General features: G+C 45.1%; 1 protein-coding gene across 2 annotated transcripts in view; it reads left to right on the top strand.

The window, feature by feature from the left end:
• smg6 (SMG6 nonsense mediated mRNA decay factor) overlaps nt 1–15,354 on the top strand; it is a 323,207-nt gene that overhangs the window by 136,862 nt on the left and 170,991 nt on the right. The window lies entirely within an intron of this gene.

A 15,354-nucleotide genomic window follows, 5' to 3' on the forward strand; every position in this document is an offset into this window, starting at 1 on the left:
TGTGTTGTAGAAAGATCGTAAAAGGAGGGAGGGCGGAGTGATGCATATATCTGTGAAATAATAGCTGAGAGACTAAACTGAAAGAGTTCTCTCGTGCCCACTTTATGCTGTTACCAGACCAGAAGTATTTTTAGTTGGTTCTCTGTGGCTTCACCACCCAAGTACGGCAGAAGCTCCTTTGTCCACCAGTTTAAAATGCATTACCTGTTAACGTAAATGGTCAGTTACTGCCAGAAATGCTAATGCATTCATAATGAGGTCCAGTTTGAAAGGAAATTCCTTCCTTATGATCTATTTAGAATGATCCTGCTGAGATTTGAAAGTTCCAAGGTATATTGTTGATTCCATCCCCCTTTGAACAAGCTTTTGGTCACCCCTCCTAATATCTCCTTCTTTGGCTTGGTGTCCATTTTTGCCTGACTATGCATCTGTGAACCACCTTGAGGCATTTTTCCATGTTAAAGATGCTATAAAAAAGCAAGTTGATTCTGCCTGGCTGCAAACTTTCTGTTTAACACGCAATACAAACCTGTTGCTGATTGGACTTGTTCACTAGGAGTAGTTGGATGATGGAAACTCTTGCATTCCTGTTGCCTGTTTAAGTTGCTGTGATTATCAGCTCTCATTGATTTACATTTACAATGTGAATGACGTGTTACTGCAGTAATTTGTTTACAGACAGGCCTTAAGTCACCGGGAGCGCACGATGAGTTTCGTGTTCATTGTGTTGGGTCATTGTGATCTTCATAAAGATGATCTCCGAAATGAATGATTGCTTCTGAGGAGCAAACGGTTCTCGGGTGCTCAGATCTGAAGTTTTTAAAGATTTTGGTATCTGAGAGGATCACTTTTCTCCTCAGATAAACTGTTCTCTGGAGAAAATCCAGTTGATCTCACAGTTTGAGTTGTTTTCCCTCCATGACTTACTATCACGTTGGCTGCAGAAAGTTTCCATCTTGAGGGCATGGCCCCTTTAACTCTCTCAGTGCTCGAGTAGAGTTTCTGCGTCACTTTTGAGATTGGAGTTTATTGTGTGATTTTTAAATTGTAAAGTCCCTTGGCCGCTGTGCACTGCAGTTTATTTTGTGTGGGTTCAAGATTCTTTTGATGGATACGTGGCAAAATAATCACGTCTAAATTCTTGGAGTACCTATGGTAGAAAAAAAAAGCACTTAAATAATTTTACAGCTCAAATAGAATCATTTTTATGTGATTATATTTCTTGTTTCCAGACGATTTAGGAGCAGTTATACACAGAATTCTAGCTGGTTGGCAGTGAACAATAAGGCAGTAATTCAATCTCTGGATTCGGATAAAATACCTAAACCACAAGCGCTGCTTTCCTGGTTTATGATGTCACCTGGAGTCCCCTTGATTTAAATTACAGCCATTATGCTCACTGCAAATATCTATACATTTTTCTAATATATATGTGTGTTCACCATACACGATTTTAAGATTGAAATTCTGTGAATGATAATTGAAAGTAGTGCTAAGGGTGGGACATTGTGATGTAGTTGCATTCACAGGGAAATATGGTAAAGGATCACTTTGCATGTCTAAAGTCGAGTTGCAAGGAAGTTATGAGTGAAGTATATATGTTAGTTATTTTTGCTTTAACAGGGGAGTTTTAAAATCTGAGAATGTTGGAAACTAAGCCTGCTTGACAAGCCTAGTTCTTGCTGTTTCGATATTTGTTCTTGCAATGTGGCAAACTGACAAAGCTGCATTTATTACTCATCCCGAGTTGTCCTGAGGGCATTAAGAATCAACCACATAATGTGAGATTGGAGTCACATGTAGGCCAAATCAGGTAGGGATTCCCTTCTTCAGGGAAGGGCACCTGAACAACATTAGTGAACCAGTTGGGTTTGTTTCTACAACAAAACAGCAGCTTTCATGATCATTTTCTGGTATCAGAACCATAAATTATTTATGGACCATAAAGGAGATCTACTCATGGAGGCAGAGGGGATGGCTGAGGTACTAAATGAGTACATTGCATCTGTCTTTAACAAGGAAGAAGATGCTGCCAGAGTCTCAGTGAAGGAAGATATAGCTGAGATGCTGAATGGGCTAAAAATTGATAAAGAAGAGGTATTTGAAAAGCTAGCTGTACTTAAAGTAGATAAATCACCCGGTCCGGATGGGATGCATCCTAGATTGCTGAGGGAAGTAAGGGTGGAAATTGTGGAGGTACTGGCCATAATCTTCCAAACATCCGTAGATACGGGGGTGGTGCCAGAGGACTGGAGAATTGCAAATGTTACATCCTTGTTCAAAAAAGGGTGTAAGGATAAACCCAGCAACTATAGGCCAATCAGTTTAACCTCAGTGGTGGGGAAACTTTTGGAAACGATAATCAGGGACAGAATTAACAGTCACTTGGACGAGTGTGGATTGATTATGCAATGTGTGCACGACGTGGGAAGTCATGGACACTACAGGTATCCCTGGCGATCATGCGTGCAGGAAGTGTGTCCAGCTGCAGCTACTGGCTAACCGCATTTCGGAGCTGGAGCTGCAGGTGGATTCACTGTGGAGCATCCGCGATGCTGAGACTATCGTGGATAGCATTTTCAGTGAGGTGGTCACACTGCAGGTAAAGATTACGCAGGTAGAAAGGAAATAGGTGACCACCAGGCAGGTAGAGCAGGAGTCCCCTGGGGCCATCTCCCTCTCAAACAGATATACCGCTTTGGATACTGTTGGGGGAGATGGCTTATCAGGGGAAAGCAGCAAGAGCCAAGTGCGTGGCACCACAGGTGGCTCTGCTGCACAGGAGGGGAGGAATAAGAGTGGCAGGGCTATAGTGATAGGGGATTCAATTGTAAGGAGAACAGACGGGCGTTTCTGCGGCCACAAACGTGACTCCAGGATGGTATGTTGCCTCCCTGGTGCTAGGGTGAAGGATGTTACGGAGCGACTGCAGGGCATTCTGAAGGGGGAGGGTGAATAGCCGGTAGTCGTGGTCCATATTGGTACCAACGACAGGTTTAAAAAAAAGGGATGAGGTCCTGCAAGGTGAATTTAAGGAGTTGGGAGATAAATTAAAAAGCAGGATCTCAAAGGTAGTGATCTCAGGATTACTACCAGATCCACGTGCTGGTGAGGAACAGGAGAATAGACCAGATTAATGCGTGGCTGCAGGGATGGTGTCGGAGGGAGGGCTTTAGATCCCTGGGACATTGGCACCAGTTCTGGGGAAGATGGGACCTGTACAAGCGGGACGGGTTACACCCGAGCAGGACCGGGACCGATGTCCTCGTTGGGGTGTTTGCTAGTGCTGTTTGGGAAGGTTTAAACTAGAATGGCAGGGGGATGGGAACCTGAGCAGGGAGACAGAGGAGGGAGAAACAAGGATATAAACAAAAGACAGAAAGCAATAGTGGAAGGCAGAGAAAACAAGGGTGAAAAACAAATAGGGCCAAAGTGCAAAATAAAACTAAGATGACTAGCAATCTTAAAAAGACAAGCCTAAAGGCATTGTGTCTTAATGCGCGGAGCATTCGCAATAAGCTAGATGAATTAACACCGCAGATAGATATTAACAGTTATGATACAGTTGCGATTACGGAGACATGGCTGCAGGGTGACCAAGGATGGGAACTGAACATCCAGGGGTATTCAATATTTAGGAAGGACAGGCAAAAAGGGAAAGGAGGCGGTGTAGCTTTGTTAGTAAAGGAGGAAATCAGTGCAATAATGAGGAAGGATATTGGCTCTGAAAATCACGTTGTGGAATCTGTATGGGTGGAGCTAAGAAACGCTAAGGGGCCAGAAAACCTTGGTAGGGGTTGTCGATAGGCCCCCAAACAGTAGTGGAGATGTAGGGGAGGGCATTAAACAGGACATTAGAGACGCATGCAAGGAGGGTACAACTATAATCATGGGTGACTTTAATCTACACATAGATTGGTCAAACCAAATTAGCAATAATATTGTGGGGGAGGAATTCCTGGAGTGTGTACGTGATGGTTTTCTAGACCAATACGTTGAGGAACCAACTAGAGAACAGGCGATCCTAGACTGGGTATTGTGCAATGAGAAAGGATTAATTAACAATCTTGTTGTGCGGGGTCCCTTAGGGAAGAGCGACCATAACATGATAGAATTCCTCATTAAGATGGAGAGTGAAGTAGTTGAATCCGAAACTAGGGTCCTGAATCTAAATAAAGGAAATTACGAAAGTATGAGGTGTGAGTTGGCTATGATAGATTGGGGAACTTTACTAAAAGGGATGACGATGGATAGGCAATGGCTGATATTTAAAGAACGTGAAGACAAATGTAGGTCCCTTACAGTCAGAAATGGGGGAAATTATAATGGAGAACAAAGAAATGGCAGAACAATTAAACACATACTTTGGTTCTGTCTTCACAAAGGAGGACAGAAATATCCTGCCAGAAATGTTAGGGAACCAAGGGTCTAGTGAGAGGGAGGAACTGAAGGAAACCAGTATTAGTAAAAAAATAGTGCTGGGGAAATTAATGGGGCTAAAGGCTGACAAATCCCCAGGGCCTGATAATCTACATCTACTAAAGGAAGTGGCCCTGGAAATAGTGGATGCATTGGTGATCATCTTCCAAAATTCTATGGACTCTGGAACAGTTCCTACAGATTGGAGGGTGGCAAATGTAACCCCATTATTTAAAAAAGGAGGGAGAAAAAACAGGGAGTTACAGACCAGTTAGCCTAACATCAGTAGTGGGGATAATGCTAGAGTCTATTATAAAAGATGTGATAACAGAACACTTGGAGAGCATTAATGGGATTGAACAAAGTCAGCATGGGTTTATGAAAGGGAAATCATGCTTAACAAATCTACTGAAGTTTTTTGAGGATGTAACTAGTAGAATAGATAGGGGAGAGCCAGTGGATGTGGTGTATTTGGATTTTCAGAAGGCTTTTGATAAGGTCCCACACGAGGTTAGTGTGCAAAATTAAAGCACATGGGATTGGGGGGAATATACTGGCATGGATTGAGAATTGGTTGACAGACAGGAAACAGAGAGTAGGAATAAACGGGTCTTTATCGGGGTGTCAGGCAGTGACTAGTGGGGTACCGCAGGGATCAGTGCTTGGGCCCCAGCTATTCACAATATGTATCAGTGATTTGGATGAGGGAACTGAATGTAACATTTCCAAGTTTGTAGACGACACAAAGCTGGGGTGGAATGTGAGCTGTGAGGAGGATGCAAAGAGGCTTCAATGTGATTTAGACAAGTTGGGTGAGTGGGCAAGAACATGGCAGATGCAGTATAACGTGGATAAATGTGAGGTTATCCACTTTGGTTATAAAAACAGAAGGGCAGATTATTATCTGAATGGTGATAGATTGGGAAAAGGGGAGGTGCAATGAGACCTGGGTGTCCTTGTACACCAGTCGCTGAAAGCGAGCATTCAGGTGCAGCAAGCAGTTAGGAAGGTGAATGGTATGTTGGCCTTCATTGCAAGAGGATTTGAGTACAGCAACAGGGGATGTCTTACTGCAGTTGTACAGGGCCTTGGTGAGACCACATCTGGAGTATTGTGAGCAGTTTTGGTCTCCTTATCTGAGGAAGGATGTCCTTGCCATGGAGGGCGTGCAACGAAGGTTTACCAGACTGATTCCTGGGATGGCAAGACTGACGTATGAGGAGAGATTGGGTCGACTAGGCCTATATTCACTAGCGTTTAGAAGAATGAGAGGTGATCTCATCGAAACATATAAAATTCTAACAGGACTAGACAGACTAGATACAGGGAGGATGTTCCTGATGGCTGGGGAGTCCAGAACCAGGGGTCACAGTCTCAGGATATGGGGTATGCCATTTAGAACCGAGATGTGGAGAAATTTCTTCACTCAGAGGGTGGTGAGCCTGTGGAATTCTCTACCACAGAAGGCAGTGGAGGCCAAGTCATTAGATGTATTCAAGAAGGAGATAGATATATTTCTTAATGCTAAAGGGATATGGGGAAAAAGCGGGAACAGAGTACTGAGTTAGATGATCAGCCATGATCATTTTGAATGGTGGAGCAGGCCCGAAGGGCTGAATGGCCTACTCTTGCTCCTATTTTCTATGTTTCTATGATTGGGGAAAGCCAGCACGGATTTGTTAAAGGCAAATTGTGTTTAACTAACCTGATAAAGTTTTTTTGATGAGATAACAGAGAGGGTAGATTAGGGCAATGCAGTTGATGTGGTGTATATGGACTTTCAAAAGACGTTTGATAAAGTGCCGCATGGTAGGCCTATCATCAAGATTAAAGGCAATGGAATAAAGGGGGCAGTAGCAACATGGATACAGAATTGGCTTCATGACAGGAAACAGAGAGTTGTGGTGAACGGTTGTTTTTCGGACTGGAGGGAGGTGTACAGTGGTGTTCCCCAGGGGTCGGTGCTAGCACCACTGCTTTTCCTGATGTATATTAATGACTTGTACTTGGGTGTACAGGGCACAATTTCAAAATTTACAGATGACACAAAATTTGGAAGGGTCGTAAACAGTGAGGAGGATAGTGATAGACTTCAAGAGGATATAGACAGGCTGGTGGCATGGGTGGACATGTGGCTGATGAAATTTAACCCAGAAAAATGTGAAGTGATACATTTCGGTAGGAAGAACGAGGAGAGGCAATATAAACTAGAGGGCTCAATTCTAAAAGGGGTACAGAAACAGAGATCTGGGGGTATATGTACACAAATCGTTGAAGGTGGCAGAACAGGTTGAGAAAGTGGTTAAAAAGCCATATGCGATCCTGGGCTTTATAAATAGAGGCATAGAGTACAAAAGTCTGGAAGTCATGATGAACCTTTTTTAAATTATGGTTCAGCCACAACTGGAGTATTGTGTCCAGTTCTGAGCGCAGCACTTTAGGAAGGATGCGAAGGCCTTAGAGAGGGTGCAGAAAAGATTTACTGGAATGATTCCAGGGATGAGGGACTTTAGTTACATGGACAGACTGGAGAAGCTGGGGTTGTTCCCCTTGGAACAGAGACGGTTGCGAGGAGATTTGATCGAGGTATTCAAAATCATGAAGGGCCTAGACAGCGTTCCCATTGGCGGAAGTGTCAAGAACCAGAGGACATAGATTTAAGGTGGTTGGCAGAAGAACCAAAGGTGACATGAGGAAGAACTTTTTTACACAGCGAGTGGTTAGGATCTGGAATGCACTGCCCGAGGGGGTGGTGGAGGCAGATTCAATCATGGCCTTGAAAGGGGAACTTTGTACTTGAAAGGAAAAAATTTGCAGGGCCACGGGGATAGGGCGGGGGAGTGGGACTAGCTGGATTGCTCTTGAATAGAGCTGATGCAGACTCGATGGGCCGAATGGCCTCCTTCCGTGCTGTAACCTTTCTATAATTTTATGATCAGCCCACAGCTTTATTGAGTTCAGTTTTACTACTGGTCGGATTTGAACTCTCCACCTTTGGGTTGCTAGTCCAGTGCCTTAACCACTAGGTTACTGTACATTGGTTAATAAGGAACAGAATGATAAAGTCTACTCTCTGCTACCACTGCTGAATTCAGCATAGCTATCTCTGAAAGGGCAATATTGGGTAGAGTTTTAAGCTTTCAGTTGTGACCACATCTCATTAATACCCAGTATAGTTCTGTAGAAATCAAAAAATAAATGAGTATCACTCAGCAGGTTTCTGGCGTTCTCAAAGGATCTCAGTCAGGAAGCCCTCTTAATGGAGCAACTTGACTGTAGAGGAAGTCACTCAAGAGGCTTCTTTATAGGACTGGATTTCCCAAGGGATTATCTCGGGAGGCTGTTTAATGTTCTGGTTGGCAAAAGGAAAGTTAACTCAGGAGGTCTCTTTGCAGGCGTGGTTTTCCAATAAGAGTTGCTTCGAAAGCTTCCTTGTGCGACTGCTTTTCTCAGAAGGGGAGCCACTCGGGAGGCTTCAAAACTGAATTGTCCTGCTGGTTTTTTTCTTGTGATTGAAATGCTTGAAACCGTTCATGTTGATAACTCGCACTGCCTGGAAACGAGGCTTATTTGGCATGCATGATGTAAGCAGCCAGTGTATGTTAATGTAGGGCTTTCACTATTGCTATTGGTGAACATGATATGCAGATGGGAAACTGCCGGCCAAATGTTGAGCTCTGGAGAGGGCGGTCCAGGTTCAAGACTTCTCCCGAGTCCAGATTTAGTGGGAATGTGTCTCTACAAAAAAAAATTAGTGTTTTTTCTGGAAATCTGAAGTGTTGTGGAATGGAGAGTTTGTTCCGTACTGTAGAGGTCCAATAAAGGGAGACTTGCTGCCTCCGATGCTTCAAAAAATCGGTGTGACCAAAAGCTCCCTTTCCCCCAGAATCCTACGAGAGAGACCCTCCCATTATTTGGGAATTTACAAAAAATTTACTTGCATATAAGTAGTTGTGGCTTTGCTCACGGTAAGTCTCGGGCCTGGAACATGGTTTGTGGTGTTTCTGCAGTCCTGCTCTCAGCCTTGCCCCCTTTCCATATTCTGTAGTACTGAATATCTACACCTCTCTTCTCCACCTGTAGCGTATAAGATCATTACCTCCTCTCCTTCATAGTGTGAGGCATTGTTGCCCTCTCCCCATACTGTGAGGGAATATTAACCCTCTCATCTCATAGTGTGCAGGATTATTACCCCCTCTCCTTCATAGTGTGCGGGATTATTACCCCCTCTCATCTGATCGTGTGCAGGATAATTAACCCCTCTCATCTCATCATGTGCAGGATTATTCCCCCCTCTCCTTCATAGTGCAGGAATGTTTCCCCCCCCCATCTCATAGTATGCAGGGTTATTCCCCCCCCCCCACCAATCTCATTGTGTGCAGGGTTTTTTCCTCCCCCTCTCATCTTATAGTGTGCAGGATTATTACCCCCCCATCTCATCGTGTGCAGGATTATTACCCCCCCCATCTCATCGTGTGCAGGATTATTACCCCCCCATCTCATCGTGTGCAGGATTATTACCCCCCCCATCTCATCGTGTGCAGGATTATTACCCCCCACCATCTCATCGTGTGCAGGATTATTACCCCCCCCCATCTCATCGTGTGAAGGATTATTCCCCCCTCTCCTTCATAGTGCAGGATTATTCCCCCCTCTACTTCCATAGTATGTGAGATTTTGCCCTCCCTCCTTCCATAGAGTATGGGATTATTCCCTATTCCAATATGTACAGATTAACCAATTTTATAAATACTTGTGGCATTCCCAATAGTTATTAAATATGCGATTACAAAATGTGACCGTATTGAATACATGATTTTGAAAGCTATCTGACTATACGGCAGAGGAAAATGTGAGTGTGTACGTTTAAAGCAAATATCCAAATTATTACTTTTTCATAAACTAAAATTGTTATTGCGTGAACTGATCCTCCACTCGAAAAGTAGTTAGATTCTATGGTAACTCCCTGTAAAAGGTGGTGACAAGTGAATGAATGTCGGGGCACTGGTGAGAGGGTTCGCTGAGGCAGACCCTACTGGTATAAAGGATATTATGGCAATATGAGGTGCTCCTGGGCTTGGACATGTAAGGTACACATGGGTTTTGCAAGTAAGCAACTGGGGTCCAGACTCCAGGAACTAGAATTTTTGAGCCTTGGTACAGTGCCATTTGTATGGGTCAGTGGAGAATGGGCACCAGCTGATGAGCTGGACATGGAGTGAGCTGTATCCATTGTCATCGAGACCCAGAGCATAGCAAGGGGTGGGGGATATAGCAGATTGGGGAGTGAATGCTACAATATGGCTAAGGCTTGATTCTGAGGCATAGAAGGGAGGGCTGGGAGTAAGAGAATAGGTAGCCAGGGAGAGATGAAATTGGTGGCAATGGTTGAGATTTGGTGAGAAAGGGGCAAATTCTCTTGGCCGCCAAAAGCTGGATAACATTTTTTTTGGAAGGATTTGGTTTGTGCCTTTTGTGGTTTTCGATTGTTGCTTTTCAATGAATGTGAATGTTTTTCAAACTATATCCCTGGCATGCCTGTATCGTGATTGGTCCAGAGCCCAGCAACCAAGCACAGACCAAATCAGGCCCACCACTTGTTTAACAAGCAATGAAATCGCTGGAAAGTGACACAAGCAAAACAATTGTGATAATTATCGACCAGTGAAATTGCTTAAATGTGTCACATTGGTATGTCATATGACCACTATTGGCCGGTCAGATTGCTGGAAATCAACACTGACAATTGAAGAGATCACATGATTTACTGTAAGCATTGTAAAAAAGAGGGCAGTGGATGGTGATGGGGGTGGAGCCAGCTGTTGTATCTGTTGTTTACATGAATGAGGCTACAACAGCAGCAACTTGTATTTATATAGCGCCTTTAATGTAGTAAAATGTCCCAAGATGCTTCACAGGAGGGATTTTCAACAAAATTTGATACCGAGCCAAATGAGATATTAGGACAAGTGACCAAAAGCTTGGTCAAAGAGGTAGGTTTTAAGGCGATAGAGGGGTTTAGGGAGGGAATTCCAGAGCTTAGGACCTAGGCAGCTGAAGACACGGCCGCTAATGGTGGAGCGATTAAAATTAGGGATGCACAAGAGGCAAGAATTGGAGGAACGCAGAGATCTCGGAGGGTTGTAGAGCTGGAGGAGGGTACAGAAATAGGGAGGGGGCAAGACCATGGAGGGATTTGAAAACAAGGATGAGAATTTTAAAATCGAGCGGACCGGGAGCCAATGCAGGTCAGCGAGTACAGGGCTGATTAGTGAACAGGACTTGGTGCGAGTTAGGATATGGGCTACAGAATTTTGGATTAGCTCAAGTTTATGGGGGGTGGAAGATGGGAGGCCGGCCAGGAGAGCATTGGAATAGTCAAGTTTAGAGCTAGCAAATGTATGGATGAGGGTTTCAGCAGGAGATGAGCTGAGGTGGGGACGGAGACAGGCGATGTTACGGAGGCGGTCTTGGAATGGATATGTAGCCGGGGGTTATCTTTGCATTCCAGGATGATCCTGGAATAGTGAGCAGTTTTGGCAGAGGAGAGTAGGATCCAATAGTGCTTTATGTGGTCCAGCCAAATCTGGCGACGAATGGCTAAACCAATTGCCTGCCATAAACATTCAAGTCTGCTTAAGGGAGTGGAGATGAGGACTGTACCAGGGGAATGACCAGGGTGAGAGAGCGTAATGGTTTTAATGGGGACAAGGGCGTCAAAGGTGGAGGTGAGGGTGTAATGAGCAGATAGGTAGCTGCAGAAATGTCGTGTTGAATAGAGGGCCAAAGGCTAGACAGTTGGGAATTTGAAAGTGGCGTTGTAAGAGCTTTTTCTAGGGGTGAACACAGAAGGAAGTGGGGCTGGGAGGGGGAAGGGGGTGGAGAGGAATACAAGGAAGTGGTCAGAGATAGCCTTACCCGTGATTGACTCGATGGGAGTAGAGAGGCCACGTGAGATGGCACGGTCGAGGGGGTGGCCGTGAATATGGGTAGGGGAGTTTATATGGGGGGAGAGATTAAGGGAGGATAGGAGGGCAGTGAACTCAGAGGAGAAAGAACATGATGAATTGAGATGGAGGTTGAAATCACTGAGGATGAGAAGTCGATCGGTACAGAGGCTGAGGGAGAAAAGCGGTGAAGATATCTCGGTGAGAAACTAGGCATGGTACTTGGGTGGGCAGTGGAGAACTAGATTTTAAAGGAGAGGCGAGAGGGGTGGAACAAGGTGAGATACTTAAAGGAGGAGAAGGTACCAGAGGAGTAGGGGAACAGACCAAGGTGTGATTTGGTGATAAGGGCCACACCGTCAACAGGAGGCAAGCGGTGGAAGATATAGCCAGATGGGGAGGCTTCAGTAAGAGGGAAGGTGTCATCACCTTCAGCCAGGTTTCTGTCAAGGCCATGATGTTGATGCAATCATTCACAATAAGCTCATGGATGACATTCTGGAGGGAGATGCGGGGAAGGGCGATGATGGCTGATCCGCTGGCAGAGTCCAAAGGGTCAGTGAGTAGGACGGGAAGAAGATTGGCAAGATTAGCCCCCAGCGGGCGCGCTGGATGGCAAAGTCGGTGAGAGAGTAGGATGGGGCAGTTGGGGTTGCTACTGTAAGGAGGCAGCAACGCGTGCCTCGATGGGCCCTTCGGAGGATGCCAAGGGAGGCACAGAGGGAAGCTGTAGGCTTATCTAAGAGAGAATAAGACTTCACTCAGAGGGTGGTGAACCTGTGGAATTCTCTACCACAGAAGGCAGTAGAGGCCAAGTCATTAGATGTATTCAAGAAGGAGATCGATATATTTCTTAATGCTAAAGGGATCAAGAGATATGGGGGAAAAAGTGGAAACAGGGTACTGAGTTAGACGATCAGCCATGATCATTTTGAATGGCGGAGCAGGCCCGAAGGGCCGAATGGCCTACTCTTGCTCCTATTTTCTATGTTTCTAGAATTAAGCCGGGGACAGCGGCAGGAGAGTAGGAAGGTCGAGGAGTGCTGAAGGGTTGGGGTAGGGATTTGGGGGGGGCAGAGTACCAGAGAGGGGAGAAATGAATGGAGGCATGACGACAGGAGGGAGAGGCCTCGGAGGGGTAAAGAGAAAAGAAGAAAAAAGGAGAAATAGAAATGATGGGCTCGGGTCTGGAACAACAGCCAAAGCGTGCAGGCGAATGGACACAGGGCAACTCAAGGTACTTTGGCGTGGTTATATAGCAAGTTCAATAACTCGGGTGTAGAAGTTGAATGAGTCACCCTTGTCAGTGGAATCGCTGGAACCTGTATTTATTCAGGACGTTCCAGTACAGGATTCCATTTATACAGCACGTGTGTCAATGGTTGAATGTTAGTACTCTTTTCTCGTGCCCCCTCCCTACTCACCTGTCGCACTGTTTCTTGTCTGAGGACTGTGAGCCGGATGGGTCCAGACTGCCTGTGTCTCTAACTAGTCGTCGACATCTCAGTGATCACCATAGCGGGTGGTGCAATTCAGGGAGGGTGAGACAGAAGAGGCAGGCCCCCTCTCCGCACCCTCTTTCCCCCCCCCGCAGTGGAAATTAAAAGTTTTGCTACTGTACATTGCTGCTTCTAATGGTCAGACTGAGACTTGACACAGTAAACTGCCCTCGAACTCAATCTCACACCCTCCTTATTGGGGGGTTAAGGCTGCAGTTGCTTGGGCTTCATTATATGCTGACTCTTAGATGGGCAAAACAGCGCCTGTTGTTGTCTTAACTGTGTAGGGCTTGATTTGTTAGCAAAAACTCTGCAATCTTGTACACATTTAATGCAGTAGTGTATTTGTTCCCATGGATTTTCTAAACGAAGTATCTAATAGCTTCAATCGCCTGACAACTTGTTTACATTTCGGACTTGCACCAAATGGCACTCGGCACGCTGGCAGTCACAGAGCCGCAGCATCCTTTACAAACCATCTGCTTGTCAGTTTCAGGCCACTCGTAACCTGAAATGCAACCGGCTGGAGATCTCAGCAACGCACTGCAATAAAATGTAAATAATGAAGTGTGTGATTTATAGGCTACCGATCTCGTTAGTATGCTGCAGCGCCTGCTGCTTTTTAAAATTATTTTTAAAAAAATATGGCCCACTTAAGAAGGAATGAGTGACGTTGGTTAGCATGTGGTCCTTTCACTTCTAGAGCCTGGGTTGCAGTCCAGCCCAGGCCAATAACGAGTCTTCTCAATTCCATTCCTGGCTGTTGCAAGTCCACAGGATAGACCTGCCCCCGTTCAGTCCTCAGTCACACTTCTAGCTGAGTGCTGGATTGCCTCCTGTTTGAATTACTCTCCTCCCCTCCCCCATTCCTACTGATGGTTAACCTCATGAAGCAGAGGAAGAAGGAAACTGATGTGGACAAGAAGTGAAGCAATGCAGGGATAAGGGAATAAAAAGAGCTTTCCTCCAGTATAAATCTGCCGGTAGATTAGCACGGCCCCGCAAACAGCATTGAAATGAATGACCAGTTTGTCGCTTTTTCTCGATGTGGGTTGAGGGATAAATATTGGCTGGATCACTGGGAGAACCCCCCTGTTCTTCAAATAGTGCCTTTCACACCTAGCGGAGCAGACAGACAAAGCCTCAGTTTAATGTCAATTCCGATAGACTGCACCTCCGACATTGCAGCACTCCCTCACCACTGCACTGGGAGTGTTGGCCTAGATTATGTACTTAAGTCTCTTGAGTAGGGCTTGAACCCATGACCTTCTGACTCCGAGGCAAGAGTGCTACCACTGACCCAAGCTGATACTTAGACTAAGATTGCAAGGAATATAAAGATCAACGTGAAGACTCTCTACAAATATATTCATAGCAAGTAGGTGATCAGGGAAACACTAGGAGCTATGAAGGATCACAAGGGTGGTGCAGTATCCAGTGACCAATTGATGGCAGATATCCTGAATGGTGGCTTTGTGTTCGTGGTAGGAGAGGAAATGCTTTCATCCCAAACAGAGGAGAATTTCACTTTAGGGATGAGGAAATATTAAGAATTTTAGAAGTTACAAGTCAGGATGTGATGGACAGTTTGAGGGCACTAAAGGAGGACACGGAGCCTGATCCAGATGGGACTGTACTCTGGGGAAATTATAAGAATGGCTAATGTAATGTGTCACAACCTGGCAGGATTAATTGGAAATAGGATTGGTGAATATCATGCTAATTTATTACAGAAAACCAAAGGTAACCCATGAATCTACAGGCCACTGAGCCGTGCATCTATACTGGGTATAATGGAGGCCATCATGAAGGAGGGAATAATGAATCACTTGAAGGAGTACGGATGAATAAGAATGGCTTTATTGGAGGAGATTGATAAATCTACTGAGCTTCAAAGTGCTATGGTGGTGGATGAATGGAATCTGGATGTTATATATTTAGATTTTCTGATTACTGACTGAGTAGCTTGCTGGAACATATAGACCACCTTAGAAGGCATCAAGAGTAAACCAATTAGTGAGGCATGGAGTCACGTGTAGGCTCAGGCCAGGTAGGAGTGGCAGCTTCCACTAAGGGCATTAGTGAACCAGTTGGTTTTGTACCACAATCCAGCAGCTTTTGCTGGTGCTAGCCACAGTTTAGCAAATTTACTGAATTCAGTTGTACCATTTGCCATGGTGGAGTTTGAACTTATGACCGTAACCTTTACACTATTGTATCATGAACTATAGGACGCCCCAGGACAAAAAGAAGGGAGACCAGGTAAAGATCACCATTGCAGTTAAACTAACCATTGTTACAAAGAGGCAGGCCGTGGGTTTTTTTGAAAAAAGTTGAAAGAGATGAGAAGTACTGGAGGATACCAAAGGTCATCTCAATTGGGATGTGGAAGGGCATTTGAAACATAGAAGGGAGTACAGCTCCGAAATAGAAAGGAATGAAGTGGAGTGTGGAAATGGGGAAGACAGATAGCTGGGCTTTGACATTGG

This window comes from Heptranchias perlo, chromosome 28 (genome assembly GCF_035084215.1).
Source record: "Heptranchias perlo isolate sHepPer1 chromosome 28, sHepPer1.hap1, whole genome shotgun sequence".
NCBI classification, from domain to species: Eukaryota; Metazoa; Chordata; class Chondrichthyes; order Hexanchiformes; family Hexanchidae; genus Heptranchias; species Heptranchias perlo.